General features: G+C 37.0%; 1 long non-coding RNA gene across 2 annotated transcripts in view; it reads left to right on the top strand.

Moving 5' to 3' along the window:
* Window positions 1-14758, top strand: part of LOC133663760 (uncharacterized) — a 29335-nt gene extending 14577 nt beyond the window's left edge. Inside the window, exons 3-4 of one of the 2 annotated variants that reach the window (XR_009828402.1) lie at window positions 14288-14357; window positions 14580-14758. This is a non-coding gene — a long non-coding RNA (uncharacterized LOC133663760). Of the gene's footprint in view, window positions 1-14287; window positions 14358-14435 lie in introns of both variants that reach the window. The other variant, XR_009828403.1, reaches the window with a different exon arrangement.
* The last annotated feature ends 686 nt before the right edge of the window (window positions 14759-15444 follow it).

The raw sequence follows: 15444 nt of genomic DNA, 5'->3' as shown, positions 1-15444 counted from the left end.
AACATACAGATGTACAAACTATAGTTGACATGTAAACATACAGATGTACAAACTATAGTTGACATGTAAACATACAGATGTACAAACTATAGTTGACATGTAAACATACAGATGTACAAACTATAGTTGACATGTAAACATACAGATGTACAAACTATAGTTGACATGTAAACATACAGATGTACAAACTATAGTTGACAATGTAAACATACAGATGTACAAACTATAGTTGACATGTAAACATACAGATGTACAAACTATAGTTGACAATGTAAACATACAGATGTACAAACTATAGTTGACAATGTAAACATACAGATGTACAAACTATAGTTGACAATGTAAACATACAGATGTACAAACTATAGTTGACATGTAAACATACAGATGTACAAACTATAGTTGACATGTAAACATACAGATGTACAAACTATAGTTGACAATGTAAACATACAGATGTACAAACTATAGTTGACAATGTAAACATACAGATGTACAGACTATAGTTGACAATGTAAACATACAGATGTACAAACTATAGTTGACAATGTAAACACACAGATGTACAAACTATAGTTGACAATGTAAACATACAGATGTACAGACTATAGTTGACAATGTAAACATACAGATGTACAAACTATAGTTGACAATGTAAACATACAGATGTACAAACTATTGTTGACATGTAAACATACAGATGTACAAACTATAGTTGACATGTAAACATACAGATGTACAAACTATAGTTGACATGTAAACATACAGATGTACAAACTATAGTTGACATGTAAACATACAGATGTACAAACTATAGTTGACAATGTAAACATACAGATGTACAAACTATAGTTGACAATGTAAACATACAGATGTACAAACTATAGTTGACATGTAAACATACAGATGTACAAACTATTGTTGACATGTAAACATACAGATGTACAAACTATAGTTGACAATGTAAACATACAGATGTACAAACTATAGTTGACAATGTAAACATACAGATGTACAAACTATAGTTGACAATGTAAACATACATATGTACAAACTATAGTTGACAATGTAAACATACAGATGTACAAACTATAGTTGACAATGTAAACATACATATGTACAAACTATAGTTGACAATGTAAACATACAGATGTACAAACTATAGTTGACAGTGTAAACATGCAGATGTACAAACTATAGTTGACAATGTAAACATACAGATGTACAAACTATAGTTGACAATGTAAACATACAGATGTACAAACTATAGTTGACAATGTAAACATGCAGATGTACAAACTATAGTTGACAATGTAAACATACAGATGTACAAACTATAGTTGACAATGTAAACATACAGATGAGAATGTGTGTCAAGTTAACTTTTAGTATATATATATATATATATATATATATATATATATATATATATATATATATGTATGTATGTATGTATGTATGTATGTATGTATGTATGTATGTATGTATGTATGTATGTATGTATGTATGTATGTATGTATGTATGTATGTATCAATCAATCAATCAATGTTTATTTATATAGCCCTAAATCACAAGTGTCTCAAAGGGCTGTACAAGCCACAACGACATCCTCGGTACAGAGCCCACATACGGGCAAGGAAAAACTCACCCCAGTGGGACGTCGGTGAATGACTATGAGAAACCTTGGAGAGGACCGCATATGTGGGTAACCCCCCCCCTCTAGGGGAGACCGAAAGCAACGGATGTCGAGTGGGTCTGACATAACATTGTGAAAGTCCAGTCCACAGTGGATCCAACACATCAGCGGGAGTCCAGTCCACAGCGGGGCCAACAGGAAACCATCCCGAGCGGAGACGGGTCAGCAGCGCAGAGATGTCCCCAACCGATGCACAGGCTAGTGGTCCACCCGGGGTCCCGGCTCTGGACAGCCAGCACTTCATCCATGGCCACCGGACCTATGCGACTCCCCCTCGCAAGGGACAGGGGAGAAGAGGAGAGAAGAAAAGAAACGGCAGATCAACTGGTCTAAAAAAGGGGGGGTCTATTTAAAGGCTAGATTATACAAATGAGTTTTAAGATGGGACTTAAATGCTTCTACTGAGGTAGCATCTCTAACTGTTACCGGGAGGGCATTCCAGAGTACTGGAGCCCGAATAGAAAACGCTCTATAGCCCGCAGACTTTTTTTTGGCTCTGGGAATCACTAATAAGCCGGAGTTCTTTGAACGCAGATTTCTTGTCGGGACATATGGTACAATACAATCGGCGAGATAGGCTGGAGCTAAACCGTGCAGTACTTTATACGTAAGTAGTAAAACCTTAAAGTCGCATCTTAAGTGCACAGGAAGCCAGTGCAAGTGAGCCAGTATAGGCATAATATGATCAAACTTTCTTGTTTTTGTCAAAAGCCTTGCAGCCGCATTTTGTACCAACTGTAATCTTTTAATGCTAGACATAGGGAGGCCCGAAAATAATACGTTACAGTAATCGAGACGAGACGTAACGAACGCATGAATAATGATCTCAGCGTCGCTAGTGGACAAGATGGAACGAATTTTAGCGATATTACGGAGATGAAAGAAGGCCGTTTTAGTAACACTCTTAATGTGTGACTCAAACGAGAGAGTTGGGTCGAAGATAATACCCAGATTCTTTACCGAGTCTCCTTGTTTAATTGTTTGGTTGTCAAATGTTAAGGTGGTATTATTAAATAGATGTTGGTGTCTAGCAGGACCGATAATCAGCATTTCCGTTTTCTTAGCGTTGAGTTGCAAAAAGTTAGCGGACATCCATTGTTTAATTTCATTAAGACACGCCTCCAGCTGACTACAATCCGGCGTGTTGGTCAGCTTTAGGGGCATGTAGAGTTGGGTGTCATCAGCATAACAGTGAAAGCTAACACCGTACTTGCGTATGATGTCACCCAGCGGCAGCATGTAAATACTAAAGAGTGCAGGGCCAAGAACCGAACCCTGGGGAACTCCGCACGTTACCTTGACATAGTCCGAGGTCACATTGTTATGGGAGACGCACTGCATCCTGTCAGTAAGATAAGAGTTAAACCAAGACAAGGCTAAGTCTGACATACCAATACGTGTTTTGATACGCTCTAATAAAATATTATGATCGACGGTATCGAAAGCGGCGCTAAGATCAAGAAGCAGCAACATAGATGACGCATCAGAATCCATCGTTAGCAATAGATCATTAGTCATTTTTGCGAGGGCTGTCTCCGTAGAGTGATTTGCCCTGAAACCGGATTGAAAAGGTTCACAGAGATTGTTAGTCACTAAGTGTTCATTTAGCTGCTGTGCAACAGTTTTTTCGAGAATTTTGGAAATAAACGGAAGGTGGGAGACCGGTCGGTAGTTTACCATGAGGTCAGGATCGAGGTTAGGTCTTTTGAGCAGAGGATGAATAACCGCTTTTTTGAATGCTAGGGGAACAGTGCCGGAGGAAAGTGATAAGTTTATAATATTTAACACTGATGGACCTAATAATACAAACAGTTCCTTGATAAGTTTCCCAGGAAGTGGGTCAAGTAAACATGTTGTTTGTTTTATCCCACTTACACGCTGTAATAATTCCTCTAATGTTATTTCATCAAAAATAGAGAGACTATTTTGGAGGGCAGTGTCCGTCGTATATACAGTCGTATTTGTGTTAATAGAACCCAGTTGTAGCTGGGATGCGTTGTCTTTAATCTCCTTTCTAATGAGTTCAATTTTCTTATTAAAGAAATTCATAAAATCATCTGCCGAGTGGGTGGAGCTACTGGGAGGAGTCCCTTGTTGGGTTAGCGATGCTACTGTACTAAACAGAAATTTAGGATCGTTTTTGTTGAGGCGGATGAGATTTGAGTAGTATTTAGCTTTAGCTAAGGTAAGCATGCGTTTATAAGTTATTAAACTATCACTCCATGCTTGATGGAAAACCTCAAGTTTAGTCGCGCGCCATTTGCGTTCCAGTTTTCTACATGATAATTTATGAGCTCTAATTTCTTCTGTAAACCATGGGGTGCGCCTTTTAGGGGCCCTTTTTTGCTTTAGCGGTGCTATACTATCAATAATTTCGCGCAAGGCATCGTCAAAGTTGTTAGTGAGTTTATCAATAGAGCCGACATAATTTGGGAATGGTGCTATTACCGAAGGCAGTAGGTCAGCAAGAGTCATCGTTGTGGCAGCATTAATGTTGCGGCCGCTATAGCAGTTATTATTATTATTAGCTTGTTGACAAAGAGTCAAAACTTCAAATTTTATAAGGTAATGATCGGACATTACTTTAGTATATGGAAGTATCATAACTTTGGAGGTGGTGACACCCCTGACAAGCACTAGATCTATTGTATTACCGTTGCGATGCGTGGGTTCATGTATTATTTGTGTAAGACCACAGCTATCAATTATGGTTTGGAGCGCCACGCACTGAGGGTCCGATGGGGTATTCATATGGATATTAAAGTCCCCCATTATGATTATATTGTCGGCGTGCGTCACTAGATCAGCAACGAACTCTGAGAATTCACTGATAAAGTCCGAATAGGGCCCAGGGGGGCGGTAGATAACAGCCAGGTCGAGAGGTAGCGGTGTGACGGACCTCATAGTAAGCACCTCAAACGATTTATATTTATTATTTAGGTTAGGGGTAAGGTTGAAATTTTCATTGTATATTAGTGCGACACCCCCTCCCCTTTTAAGAGGGCGGGCAACATGCGCATTCGTATAGTTAGGAGGAGATGCCTCATTGAGCGCAAAAAATTCGTCCGGTTTGAGCCAGGTTTCGCTAAGACCAATGACGTTAAGATTGTTGTCTCTAATGACCTCATTAACCAATAACGCCTTGGGAGACAATGATCTTATGTTTAAAAAGCCCATATTATAGGTATTGGGCTGTTTTGACGAGTTTTTGTTAAGATTATCCGTAGTGGCAATATTAACAATGTTGCGTTTATTATGCGTAGTGCACTTTAAATAGTTTCGACCATATCTAGGAATTGATATGACGGGAATTTTCCGATTGTTTGCTTGGTGCTGCAATAGACTGGACATATCATAATTTGCCACCTCAGTAGAATGCATGTCCACCTCTGACACAGACACAACAGAAAAAACATTATGTGAATTGTGTATTATTCTAAGAGAATTGCTATGCGTACATGGATTATCCAGCCTGGCGCTGGCTAGTTCTAGCTTAACTGACTCCTCACCCGGACTAACAGACATTGTAATTGCCTGTGACCGGGCTTGCTCTAGTGTAGTCAGTCAAGTGAGACTTAAATAGTAGTCTATGTTTCTAGACAGGATGATGGCGCCTTCCTGGTTAGGGTGAAGGCCGTCTCTCATCAGCAAGCCTGGTTTGCCCCAGAAAGAGGGCCAGTTATCAATAAACGTTAGGCCCTGCGTCCTACAGTAGCTAGCCAACCACTTGTTAAGCGAGACTAATCTGCTATATCTCTCATCATTGCCTCTCGCAGGCAGGGGGCCAGAGACAATTACTCGATGCCTGGACATCTTTCTGGCGAGATCACAAGTCCTGGCTATGTTTCTCTTTGTAATCTCTGACTGTCTCATTCTAGTGTCATTGGAGCCAACGTGTACAACTATATTCGCATAATTAGTGGTGCGATTAGCCTGTCGTACGTGTTTACTAGGCCTGTTGCGAGTTAGCTCCCTAAGATTAGCTTCAATGTCAGGTGCTCTGGCCCCGGGGATACACTTTATTGTGGCTGGTTTGCTAAGCTTTATGTTTCGGGTGATGGAGTCCCCTATAACTAAGGTGTGGTGCCCGGTAGACTGGGGTGTAGGACTAGCTAAAGAGCTAAATCTATTATGCGTCTCAACCGGTACACCGTAGCTTGTAGGCCGCTTAGGACTGCTACAAGCTGGGCTAGTTAGCTCGCTACAGCTAACGCTAGCAGATGTGTCCGCAACATCTAAAGTTACGACATTACTCTGCTCTAACTGGCGGACACGGCCCTCTAGCAGAGCCAACCTCTCCGTGAGTATGGTGCAAGACGCACAGGAAGCCATTACTCACAGTGTTTTCTGTCACCGAGTGAAGTTCCTGCTGTCCTCAGGGAAGTGGTCGCGGTCTGTAGGAGTAGCTTCTTACTGACCGGCGCTGCCTTTCTCCGCGCTAGCTTAGCAGCTGGCTAGCTGAGGAAAGGGTGGTGGGACAGAGATCGGGTGATTTGCAAGTTAAATAGTACCACTAAAAATGTTTGAGAAGTGATAAAGAAAGCTGTAGAACAATTAAAAGCACACAGATAGAGCGCTACTTAGCTTTTTCGCAACAGCGAACAGACGGCGAGCAGTCACGCACGGTGATTGATATTTGAGTATGTAGTCTGAATGACTGGAGAGTATAGTTGAGTATGTAGTCTGAATGACTGGAGAGTGTAGTTGGGTATGTAGTCTGAATAGCTGGAGAGTATAGTTGAGTATGTAGTCTGAATGACTGGAGAGTATAGTTGAGTATGTAGTCTGAATAGCTGGAGAGTATAGTTGAGTATGTAGTCTGAATGACTGGAGAGTGTAGTTGAGTATGTAGTCTGAATAGCTGGAGAGTATAGTTGAGTATGTAGTCTGAATGACTGGAGAGTATAGTTGAGTATGTAGTCTAAATAGCTGGAGAGTATAGTTGAGTATGTAGTCTGAATGACTGGAGAGTATAGTTGAGTATGTAGTCTGAATGACTGGAGAGTATAGTTGAGTATGTAGTCTGAATGACTGGAGAGTGTAGTTGGGTATGTAGTCTGAATAGCTGGAGAGTATAGTTGAGTATGTAGTCTGAATGACTGGAGAGTATAGTTGAGTATGTAGTCTGAATAGCTGGAGAGTATAGTTGAGTATGTAGTCTGAATGACTGGAGAGTGTAGTTGGGTATGTAGTCTGAATAGCTGGAGAGTATAGTTGAGTATGTAGTCTGAATGACTGGAGAGTATAGTTGAGTATGTAGTCTGAATAGCTGGAGAGTATAGTTGAGTATGTAGTCTGAATGACTGGAGAGTTTAGTTGAGTGTGTAGTCTGAATGACTGGAGAGTATAGTTGCGTATGTAGTCTGAATGACTGGAGAGTATAGTTGAGTATGTAGTCTGAATATCTGGAGAGTATAGTTGAATATGTAGTCTGAATGACTGGAGAGTATAGTTGAGTATGTAGTCTGAATGACTGGAGAGTATAGTTGAGTATGTAGTCTGAATGACTGGAGAGTATAGTTGAGTATGTAGTCTGAATGACTGGAGAGTTTAGTTGAGTGTGTAGTCTGAATGACTGGAGAGTATAGTTGAGTATGTAGTCTGAATGACTGGAGAGTATAGTTGAGTATGTAGTCTGAATAGCTGGAGAGTATAGTTGAGTATGTAGTCTGAATGACTGGAGAGTATAGTTGAGTATGTAGTCTGAATGACTGGAGAGTATAGTTGAGTGTGTAGTCTGAATGACTGGAGAGTATAGTTGAGTATGTAGTCTGAATGACTGGAGAGTATAGTTGAGTATGTAGTCTGAATGACTGGAGAGTATAGTTGAGTATGTAGTCTGAATGGCTGGAGAGTATAGTTGAGTATGTAGTCTGAATGACTGGAGAGTATAGTTGAGTATGTAGTCTGAATGGCTGGAGAGTATAGTTGAGTATGTAGTCTGAATGGCTGGAGAGTATAGTTGAGTATGTAGTCTGAATGACTGGAGAGTATAGTTGAGTATGTAGTCTGAATGGCTGGAGAGTATAGTTGAGTATGTAGTCTGAATGACTGGAGAGTATAGTTGAGTATGTAGTCTGAATGACTGGAGAGTATAGTTGAGTATGTAGTCTGAATGGCTGGAGAGTATAGTTGAGTATGTAGTCTGAATGACTGGAGAGTATAGTTGAGTATGTAGTCTGAATGACTGGAGAGTATAGTTGAGTATGTAGTCTGAATGGCTGGAGAGTATAGTTGAGTATGTAGTCTGAATGACTGGAGAGTATAGTTGAGTATGTAGTCTGAATGACTGGAGAGTATAGTTGAGTATGTAGTCTGAATGGCTGGAGAGTATAGTTGAGTATGTAGTCTGAATGACTGGAGAGTATAGTTGAGTGTGTAGTCTGAATGACTGGAGAGTATTGTTGAGTATGTAGTCTGAATGACTGGAGAGTATAGTTGAGTATGCAGTCTGAATGACTGGAGAGTATAGTTGAGTGTGTAGTCTGAATGGCTGGAGAGTATAGTTGAGTATGCAGTCTGAATGACTGGAGAGTATAGTTGAGTGTGTAGTCTGAATGGCTGGAGAGTATAGTTGAGTATGCAGTCTGAATGACTGGAGAGTATAGTTGAGTGTGTAGTCTGAATGGCTGGAGAGTATAGTTGAGTATGTAGTCTGAATGACTGGAGAGTATAGTTGAGTATGTAGTCTGAATGACTGGAGAGTATAGTTGAGTGTGTAGTCTGAATGACTGGAGAGTATAGTTGAGTATGTAGTCTGAATGACTGGAGAGTATAGTTGAGTATGTAGTCTGAATGACTGGAGAGTATAGTTGAGTATGTAGTCTGAATGACTGGAGAGTATAGTTGAGTATGTAGTCTGAATGACTGGAGAGTATAGTTGAGTATGTAGTCTGAATGACTGGAGAGTATAGTTGAGTATGTAGTCTGAATGACTGGAGAGTATAGTTGAGTATGTAGTCTGAATGACTGGAGAGTATAGTTGAGTATGCAGTCTGAATGACTGGAGAGTATAGTTGAGTATGTAGTCTGAATGACTGGAGAGTATAGTTGAGTATGTAGTCTGAATGACTGGAGAGTATAGTTGAGTATGTAGTCTGAATGACTGGAGAGTATAGTTGAGTATGTAGTCTGAATGACTGGAGAGTATAGTTGAGTATGTAGTCTGAATGACTGGAGAGTATAGTTGAGTATGTAGTCTGAATGACTGGAGAGTATAGTTGAGTATGTAGTCTGAATGACTGGAGAGTATAGTTGAGTATGTAGTCTGAATGACTGGAGAGTATAGTTGAGTATGTAGTCTGAATGACTGGAGAGTATAGTTGAGTATGTAGTCTGAATGACTGGAGAGTATAGTTGAGTGTGTAGTCTGAATGACTGGAGAGTATTGTTGAGTATGTAGTCTGAATGACTGGAGAGTATAGTTGAGTATGCAGTCTGAATGACTGGAGAGTATAGTTGAGTGTGTAGTCTGAATGGCTGGAGAGTATAGTTGAGTATGCAGTCTGAATGACTGGAGAGTATAGTTGAGTGTGTAGTCTGAATGGCTGGAGAGTATAGTTGAGTATGCAGTCTGAATGACTGGAGAGTATAGTTGAGTGTGTAGTCTGAATGGCTGGAGAGTATAGTTGAGTATGTAGTCTGAATGACTGGAGAGTATAGTTGAGTATGTAGTCTGAATGACTGGAGAGTATAGTTGAGTGTGTAGTCTGAATGACTGGAGAGTATAGTTGAGTATGTAGTCTGAATGACTGGAGAGTATAGTTGAGTATGTAGTCTGAATGACTGGAGAGTATAGTTGAGTATGTAGTCTGAATGACTGGAGAGTATAGTTGAGTATGTAGTCTGAATGACTGGAGAGTACCAGGGGACAAACAGAGGATGGGAGGGAAGACATTTCGATGAAGAAAAGGGAGAAAGCAAGAGGAAGAAAGGGAAGAACGTGTGAAAGAATTGGAGGTGGCAAAGTGCTGACATCATTCAGCTTTCACTGAAAATCCATTCTCAGCCACGCGTTAACAGCTGGGGGGCCAACACTCCGTGTTGCTTCCATGGCGTCAACATTAGCAGACAGGGGCCTCAAAGTAGTGCCTGGTCAGGTGGAACCAGACGGATGTTCACCTTCATCGTCCACCTGGGCTGATTGATGACGCTGCACAAGCATTTGGTGCAGACCTGGGCTATTATTTGGACTTGGGGGCCACATTGAGAGAAAAAAAATAAATACAAAAATAATTTGTAAAAATACACATACAAAAAATAAAATACAAATAATCAAACAAACAAACAAAAAAAAAATACATTTTTTTTTTAAATAATACAAATTTGAAAAATAAATAAATAAATAAAATACAAATAATCAAACAACCAACCAAAAAACAAAAAATAAATACATTAAAAACATTTCAAGAAATTAAAAAAAAAAAAAAAAAAAAATTATATAAAATTATACATATAATGACCAAGTAACCTCACACAAGTCACCATTCAAAGCAACCTGAACTTCACATTTGAGGGCACATACTCTCCCTCAAACCACCAAGGGTGTAACACAGCTGTGTCCAAAGTGCGGCCCGGGGGCCATTTGTGGCCCGCAGCTTGAGTTGTGTTGGCCTGCGAGTGTCCGCCCTGAGATCGGTAGGTTGGAGTTCAAATCCCAGCCGAGTCATACCAAAGACTATAAAAATGGGACCCATAACCTCCCTGCTTGGCACTCAGCAACAAAGGGTTGGAGTTGGGGGTTAAATCACCAAAATGATTCCCGGGCGCGGCGCCGCTGCTGCCCACTGCTCCCCAAGGGGATGGGACAAATGCAGAGGACAAATTTCACCACATCTAGTGTGTGTGTGACAATCATTGGTACTTTAATCTTAATCTTTAATTATTTTTTCAGACAAAAACAACAACAGTGAAAATGTAAGAAAAAAAGAGCCAAACATGGGAATGTCATGAGAAAAAAATGATATTTTCAAATTCAAAGTCTATAATAATAAACTTAGTCACCTAAAACACAAGGCTGACACAAAAGTGTGTCTTTAAATGTATGCAATATCTGTTTTTATCATATTTTAAATATACAAATGTATACTTTATCTTTGACTTGTCAGAATGTGGCCCTTGGTGGACAAAGTTTAGACCAGGGGTCACCAACGCGGTGCCCGCGGGCACCAGGTAGCCCGTAAGGACCAGATGAGTAGCCCACTGGCCTGTTCTAAAAATAGCTCAAATAGCAGCACTTACCAGTGAGCTGCCTCTATTTTTAAAATTGTATTTATTTACTAGTAAGCTGGTCTCGCTTTGCCCGACATTTTTAATTCTAAGAGAGACAAAACTCAAATAGAATTTGAAAATCCAAGAAAATATTTTAAAGACTTGGTCTTCACTTGTTTAAATAAATTCATTAATTTTTTTACTTTGCTTCTTATAACTTTCAGAAAGACAATTTTAGAGAAAAAATACAACCTTAAAAATGATTTTAGGATTTTTAAACACATGTACCTTTTTACCTTTTAAATTCCTTCCTCTTCTTTCCTGACAATTTAAATCAATGTTCAAGTAAATTATTTTTTTTATTGTAAAGAATAATAAATACATTTTAATTTAATTCTTCATTTTAGCTTCTGTTTTTTCGTCGAATAATATTTGTGAAATATTTCTTCAAACTTATTATGATTAAAATTCAAAAAAAATATTCTAGCAAATCTAGAAAATTTGTAGAATCAAATTTAAATCTTATTTCAAAGTCTTTTGAGTTTCTTTTAAAATTTTTGTTCTGGAAAATCTAGAAGAAATAATGATTTGTCTTTGTTAGAAATATAGCTTGGTCCAATGTGTTATATATTCTAACAAAGGGCAGATTGTATTTTAACCTATTAAAACATGTCATCAAAATTCTAAAATTAATCTTAATCAGGAAAAATTACTAATGATGTTCCATAAATTCTTTTTTTAATTTTTTCAAAAAGATTCGAATTAGCTAGTTTTTCTCTTCTTTTTTTCGGTTGAATTTTGAATTTTAAAGAGTCGAAATTGAAGATAAACTATGTTTCAAAATTGAATTGTCATTTTTTTCGTGTTTTCTCCTCTTTTAAACCGTTCAATTAAGTGTGAATATCATTAATCATTAATAATAACATAGAGTTAAAGGTAAATTGAGCAAATTGGCTATTTCTGGCAATTTATTTAAGTGTGTATCAAACTGGTAGCCCTTCGCATTAATCAGTACCCAAAAGTAGCCCTTGGTTTCAAAAAGGTTGGTGACCCCTGGTTTAGACTGATCTAAAATGTACACACCCCTGACCTAAAATATTAGAAGCTCTTGGAATTAAAATACAATAAAATAAAAAATATTGACACAGTGTAGTTATTTAATTAAAAATAAAAATAATATTAACTGATTAATAAATGATTTTGAATAATAATTTTTGGGACTTTCCAGTGTTTGGCCCTTTGGTGGAAAACATTTAGACAAGCCTGATGTAAAATATTAGAAGCTCTTGAAATTAAAATAAAATACAAATATCGACAGTTTAATTCATGAGTCAGTTACTTAGTTAGTTAGTTAATTAATTACAAATACAAATACTACTATTTTAAGAATTTATGAATTTGAAAGATAATTTCAAAATTAGCATTAATATTAAACAGTTATATTTTCATAAAGAAACATTTTTGACATTTAATGTTTTGCAGTTGCATAATCATAATTTTGTATTTATTTTTCCTTTGTTAAAGTGGAGAAAAATAACAGAGAAATGTAAGAAAAAAATGCTAAAAAAATCGGAATATAATGAAAAAAAGCTGGAATTGTTGGTCTTTATTGTATAAAAAATAAAATAAAATAATTTGTAAAAATACAAATACAAAAAATAAAATACAAATAATCAAACAAACAAACAAAAAAAATACAGTTTTTTTTAAATAATACAAATTTGAAAAAAAAATAAAAACAAAATAAAATAAAAATAATCAAACAACCAACCAAAAAACAAAAAATAAATACATTAAAAACATTTCAAGAAATAAAAGAAAAAAATTAATTAAAAAAAAAATATATATATATATATATATATACAAGAATGTAACACAGCTGTGTCCAAACTGCGGCCCGGGGGTCATTTGTGGCCCGCAGCTTGAGTTGTGTTGGCCTGCATTATTTTGTCAGACAAAAACAACAACAGTGAAAATCTAAGAAAAAAAGAGCCAAACATGGGAATGTCATGAGAAAAAACTGATATTTTCAAATTCAAAATCCATAATAATAAACTTAGTCACCTAAAACACAACGCTGACACAAAAGTGTGTATTTAAATGTATGCAATATCTGTTTTTATCATATTTTAAATATACAAATGTATACTTTATCTTTGACTTGTCAGTATTTGGCCCTTGGTGGACAAAGTTTAGACTGATCTAAAATGTAGACACCCCTGACCTAAAATATTAGAAGCTCTTGGAATTAAAATACAATAAAATAAAAAATATTGACACAGTGTAGTTATTTAATTAAAAATAAAAATAATATTAACTGATTAATAAATTATTTTGAATATTAATTTTTTGGACTTTCCAGTGTTTGGCCCTTGGTGGAAAACATTTAGACAAGCCTGATCTAAAATATTAGAAGCTCTTGAAATTAAAATAAAATAAAATACAAATATCGACACAGTTTAATTCATGAGTTAGTTAGTTAGTTAATTAATTACAAATACAAATAATACTATTTTAAGAATTTATAAATTTGAAAGATAATTTCAAAATTAGCATTAATATTAAACAGTTATATTTTCATAAAGAAACATTTTTGACATTTAATGTTTTGCAGTTGCATAATCATCATTTTATATTTATTTTTCCTTTTTTAAAGGGGAGAAAAATAACAGAGAAATATGAGAAAAAAATGCTGAAAAAATCTGAATATAATGAAAAAAAAAGCTGGAATTGTTGGTCTTTATTGTATATAGTATCTGTTCTAAACATTTTATAAATTTATAAATTTTATATTTATTTTTCATTTTTTAAAGTGGAGAAAAATAACAGAGAAATATGAGAAAAAAATGCTGAAAAAATCGGAATATAATGAAAAAAGCTGGAATTGTTGGTCTTTATTGTATATAGTATCTGTTCTAAACATTTTATAAATTTATAAATTTTATATTTATTTTTCCTTTTTTAAAGTGGAGAAAAATAACAGAGAAATATGAGAAAAAAATGCTGAAAAAAATCGGAATATAATGAAAAAAAGCTGGAATTGTTGGTCTTTATTGTATCTGTTCTTAGCATTTTTTAAAACAAATTATTTAAAAATGGCCCCCGCATATTTTGACTTTTCAGTATTCGGCCCTTTGGTGGAAAACGTCGGGACAGCCCCGATGTACAGTAACAGCTTTTGTTGTGATTACATTCCCACTTATTTCTGTGCTGGCATCATTTGTTAGAAAGGACAGCAGGCAGTCCGGGGACCGCTGTAAGGTGGTGAGCTGTGAGGGCCCCACTTCCTGTTACTTTGATGGAGGGGCCGCTGTGTGTTGAGCATCCTTGGAGAGAACAAAGCTAACATTCATCTTTGTGTTTACTGTACATTTTGACAGCAGCAGAAGACCACAGAGACGTCCTTGCAGCACACATGACAACATCCGCCATCTTCTTTGTTTCATGCAGGTTTGTCCCTCAGTCCTTGTTGGACATGTACAAAAAAGCTGAGATAATTGAAATATGACATTCTGCATGCTTACCAAGCACGTAGACGTCCAAAGTGAGATCTCGGCTGCAGCCTGGCAGGGAACCCGAGTGGAGTGTTATGACTTTCTAACATGGTGTCAGGCAGCTGCACTCAGCTGGAGGCCAGCTTTTTCTTCTTCTTTTTTTTTTTTTGTCCAACAGGAACTGGAGGGCAAGTCTGCACAGATTGTGCTTCAGGACTTTGATGGCCAGAAGAGACTTTACCTTGAAGAGGAACTGCACTTTTTTTAAATGTTCCCTATCATTTACGATCCTTATGTAAGACAAGAACATATGTTCATTCTAAATCGTAAATAAATGCTAGCAAAAGTCAGCTAACAATGGAGGTAAATGGAGTTGCTCTATTCCGACGATAAAGCACTTTAAAAACATCCAACAACCTCCATCATTGTTTTATATACACCCTGTAAGTAAGAAGATGAACATGACAACAGGTAAGAAGATGAACATGACAACAGGTAAGATGATGAACATGACAACAGGTAAGACAATGAACATGACAATAAGTAAGAAGATGAACATGACAACAGGTAAAATGATGAACATGACAACAGGTGATAAGATGAGAACAGGTAAAAAGATGACAACAGGTGAGAAGATGAACATGACAACAGGTAAAAAGATGACAGCAGGTAAGAAGATGAACATGACAACAGGTAAGATGATAAACATGACAACAGGTAAGAAGATGAACATGACAACAGGTAAAAAGATGACAGCAGATAAGAAGATGAACATGACAACAGGTAAGAAGATGAACATGACAGCAGATAAGAAGATTAAACATGACAACAGGTAAGAAGATGAACATGACAACAGGTAAAAAGATGACAGCAGATAAGAAGATGAACATGACAACAGGTAAGATGATGAACATGACAGCAGGTAAAAAGATGACAACAGGTGCGAAGATGAACATGACAACAGGTAAGAAGATGAACATGACAACAGGTAAAAAGATGACAACAGGGGCGAAGATGAACATGACAACAGGTGCGAAGATGAA

This window comes from Entelurus aequoreus, linkage group LG13, assembly GCF_033978785.1.
Source record: "Entelurus aequoreus isolate RoL-2023_Sb linkage group LG13, RoL_Eaeq_v1.1, whole genome shotgun sequence".
Lineage (NCBI taxonomy): Eukaryota > Metazoa > Chordata > Actinopteri > Syngnathiformes > Syngnathidae > Entelurus > Entelurus aequoreus.
This window is presented reverse-complemented; position numbering and strand designations above follow the sequence as displayed.